This window comes from Elephantulus edwardii, unplaced genomic scaffold (assembly GCF_000299155.1).
Source record: "Elephantulus edwardii isolate Elephantulus edwardi_28Jun2011 unplaced genomic scaffold, EleEdw1.0 scaffold00100, whole genome shotgun sequence".
Classification (NCBI taxonomy): Eukaryota; Metazoa; Chordata; class Mammalia; order Macroscelidea; family Macroscelididae; genus Elephantulus; species Elephantulus edwardii.
The window spans coordinates 4,205,200-4,209,822 of record NW_006399850.1 but is presented as its reverse complement, the minus strand read 5'-3'; the positions used below and the strand labels follow the sequence as shown (position 1 = coordinate 4,209,822).

Here is a 4,623-nt window from a genome sequence, read left to right as displayed (position 1 = left end):
ATATAATCTGAACAAATCAAATAAAAAAGTAGCTATTAATTACAATCAGTATATATTCAAAGAATTCCACTCTACTAACAAAGTATTTCTTCTCTAAAGAAAAAAGTTCAACTTTAAGTATAAATAATTTGATCTAAGTTTTTAATTAGCTAGATTTATCCTTGAGAATGGCAAACATATATTTATCCTATCGAGCAGGCTATAAGAACATATTAAAGGATGACATAAAAATACTATAAGTTGATAATCTTCAAACAGTAACAATAAAATCAGTGAGGATAAATATGAGCTCTGATTTTGTTCTTTTTTCCCATAATGTAAACTTTCTCCATAAGACACAATCTGTATTTTAAAGATATCATTTGTGTTTGAAGTTGAAAAAGAACAAAAGACTTTAGACCCACATACAAAAGGTACTCTTTTTATCCTTTTCTGAGACACTGACCTGTATACTCATTTAAAAATGAACACCACATCTTTACGTTATTAAATCTTTGTTTTGATCTATTAGTATTCACCAAAGTACCATTTTATAAAACCTCACACTGAATAGACAAGGCTGGAGGTGACCATCTGCAGCTTTAAAGCCTGCGTTTGAATTGATGAAAAGAGCTTTGTGTTTTCATTGCCAAGTTTGATTCTTCCAGTCATTAGGCATTCCCCTCAGATCGCATCAATGAAACCCTTACACTCATGTGTTAAATTCTCTTCTCCTCATGGTTTCTTTTGCCAGATCAACTCAAGAATGACTACTGGGTTTTAGCCACATTCTTCTCACAGCTGTGTTAAAAAAGAGCATCACAGAGTCTTCCTAAAACCCATATGTGTATCTGGTCAGTTCTCTGTCTTAGGGTCACCTCACATTGTGGTGTGATTATACAGAGATTCATTCTTGTTCTTGAACTGTGCTACTCCCATCCTTCTGGGAAAGATTAAGCCCTCCAGTCAGTAGTAAGAACGTCTTGAAACACTGATGTGAAATACACACAACTTAGTACAGAAAACTGATTAGTTTACAGGAGAGGATGCTTCAAAACATGAAGTATGAAATATGTTCATATATTACTTTCACTACTACATAACTTTTTATAATGGTAAAATAATGGGAAATAATAGATATTCACATGTCTTTTAGAATGTTTATATGCAGCAAAGAAAAAAAGATAGTGGTAATGTCTCAAGAACTATTAATTTTCATGTATACCCTCAAAACCTAAATTAGTAGATTTATTAATTTCTCAAATAGGATCTACTATGTAATTTTTAAATTTTATTTTCACATTTATTAAAGAAATATCTTTATAAATATCTGGAAAAAGGCAGCAATGAGATGGTGGATTTTTTTTCTTCAGGTCTTACTCTAAGAATTGAACTAATAGGCTTGCTTTGTTCAAGAATAACACAATAATAGAAGGAACACAAAGAAGTAAATTTCAACTCCTACTGCATACAGTATAGCCGTAAAACTTGAATGTAAATAATCAAGAATAAAAGTTTATTAGTATTGTTTAGAATTCTATCATCAGAAAAAAATTACAAAGAAATACTCATTCTCTCATCTATAAATTGATAGAAGGCCTAATATTTTCACTGGGCAAAACTCTCACGTAGTGATCTAACACAGTATCTTAGAACCCAAATCAAATTTGTTTATACTTGCTTTGGTTTCAATTTCATTTTTTCAGTATTTTGAGAATAAAATCTACAGGTATCAAGAACATCATAACTCAGTATTGTCTGATTAGGCAAACTGTGTTAAGACTGCCGATGACTATGTTGTTGTTGTTATTATGTGCCACTGAGTCGCCTGTGACTCACAGCACCCCTATATACAACAGCCATAAACTATGCTCTATTTTGTGCCAATCTTATTTTCTCTGACACATCTACCCCATATTACCACAGTCACTGAATCTATCCATCTCATCAAGGGTCTTCCTCTCCTGTGCTGTCTCTCTACCCTTCCAAGCATGACATCCCTCTCCAAAGACTAGTCCTGCCTTACAACATGTCCAAAGTATGTCAGATGAAGCTTCAGAGTCCTTGCCTCCAAGAAGCTGCAGGGTCTCACTCTCTCTAGGATTATACTGAGGATTAATTTACAAACAAAACAAAACTAGATCATGGTTTATGTAGGAAAATATTTTCCAACTATAAATTTAAGGATAAATAAAACATAAGGGAAGTTCTGAGTGAGTTATAAAGTATAATGTAGTAGGTATCATCTAAGCAAGAATGATGAGAAATTGGACAATAGCTTCTTTCCCCTTTTAATAGTGTATTGAATTACCTTTAACTGTTGTTATTGTTAGGTTCCTTTGATGTTGAACTCTGTGTTTAACAGATCAAAACACTGCCTGGTCCTATGCCATCACCAAAATATCAATGCTGTTTTGAGCGTATTTTTGCAGCCACTGTGTAAATTCAGCTTATTGAGGGTCTTCCTCTTTTTCACTGACTCTATCAAGCATGATGTGTATCTTAGTCTGGTTCCTCTAGATACATAGACCAGTGATGTGGGTGTGTGTGTATTTAGGTAGGTAGATAGGCTGATTTAGTCCAAGGAAATAGCTCATATACTAACAGATCCCGGCAAGTTCCAGATCTAAGGATGGAGGTTTCTCTTGACTCCTGTAGCTGCAGGAAATGATGAACCCAAGATAAGCAGGGTAGAATACAGAGTGATGGCTGCAGAGGCTGAAGATTGGCAGGCAGCAGGCTCAACTCCAAATAACTAGAGGTGACAGGTCAGTATAGGATCCTGCAAAAAAAAGCTAGCTAGCTTTTCCAGGGACATTATTTATCTACCTGATATAGAGGTGGCCTGTTGTTGTTGTTATGTGCTGTCGAGTTGCCTGTGACTCATAGCGACCCTATGTACAACAGCCCTAAACCCTGCCCTATCCTGTGCCAATCTTACTGTCTCTGACATACCCATCCCGATTACCCCAGTCACTGAATCAATCCATCTCATCGAGGGTCTTCCTCTCCTGTGCTGTCCCTCAACCCTCCCAAGCATGATGTCCTCCAAGGACTGGTCCCTTCTTGCAACATGTCCAAAGTATGTCAGATGAAGCTTCAGAATCTTTGCCTCAAGGAGCAGCCTGGTTTAACCCTCTTTAGGACAAACATGTTCATTCTCTTAGCAGTCCATGGTATATTCAATAGTTTTCTCCAACACTACAGTTCAAAGGCATCAATTCTCCTTCTATCACCTCTAGTTATTGTCCAGCTCTCTGACGCATAGCAAGTGATTGCAAAGACCTTGGCCTCTGTCAGGCGCACCTTAGTCTCCAGAGTGACACCACTGCTTTTCAGTACTGTGGAGAGGTCCCTAAGAGTAGACTTTCCCATCACAATAGGTCTTTTAATCTCCTGGATTGAGGCTCAATATAAAGAAAAGAAAGATTCTCACCACTGGGCCAATTGGCAGCATCAAGATGGATGCTGAAGAGATTGAGATTATTAACAGCTTTAGTTTGTTTGGCTCCACAATAGTGGGGCCTAGTGGTAAGAAACTGTGCTGCAATCCCAAAGGCATCAGGTTCAAGCCAGGTGCTCTGCAGAAGATAGACGGGATCTCTTCATGTGTGATTAATGGCCTCTGAAAACCCTTTGGAGGGTCAGTCATAGGTAGATTCTGACTCCATGGTACAAAACAAGAAGCCTCTTATGAGGGATGCTCTGATGGGTTAGTGGTAAGAAGCTGTTCTGCAATTCTGAAGGCATGTGGTTTGAATCTACCAGTTGCTCCACAGGAAAAGGATGGGCAATCTCCCCCCCATTCATTAACTACCACTGAAAACCCCTCAGAGAGTCATCTATGGAAAGTTCCTACTGTACAAGAACAGGAAGCCTCTTATAGTTAGATCAAGTCTGTTCATATCAGTCCACAGCATGGTAGATCATTACACAACTGCCAAATTACATCATTACATAAATGCCAGTCCAGACAAATGTATTATTTAAAAATCTAGTTGAAACAGAGTCTATCCTGAAAAGGCTGAACATTATTGATAAATTCTTTTAGTTTAATGATTTTATGTATTCTATCTTCTTTTGATGCTTTTTGTGTATTTTGCTCACAGACTCCATCATTGTTGCATCTTGAGGCTTGAAGTCTTTGTTCAGTTTTTCAGCTTAAGAAATTCAGAACATGCTTTTCCCTTTTGGTTTTCTAACTTCCAATCTTTGTACATTCACTATAATACATTACGCCGCCTTACTGAGTGCCCCTTTGAAATCTCTTACTGAGTTCTTTTGCTTTATCATTTCTTCTATTTTACTCTCTTCTGACCTGCTACCAGTCTGTGTTGGGTAAATCTGCTGTCAAGGACCTTCCATAGTGCCAAAGAGTAATGATGTCTGTTTAAAGACTAAGGTGGACTTGATTCAAGCCATGTTATTGTAAATTAACTGTATGCATGTGACAGTTGGTCAATGACTGGGATGACAGAAGAAGAATAGATACCTATGAGTTGTAGTGTTGGAGAAGAGTGCCAAATATCCCACTGAGTGCCAGAAAGAGAAAGAAATATATCTTAGAGAAAGTGCGACCAGGGTGCTCCTTTGAAAGCAGGATGGTGAAACTTCATCTCACACACTTTGGGCATGTTGGAAGGA

At 37.4% G+C, this 4,623-nt stretch overlaps 1 protein-coding gene across 1 annotated transcript in view; it reads right to left on the bottom strand.

Moving 5' to 3' along the window:
* Window positions 1–4,623, bottom strand: part of MIPOL1 (mirror-image polydactyly 1) — a 358,287-nt gene that overhangs the window by 64,735 nt on the left and 288,929 nt on the right. The window lies entirely within an intron of this gene.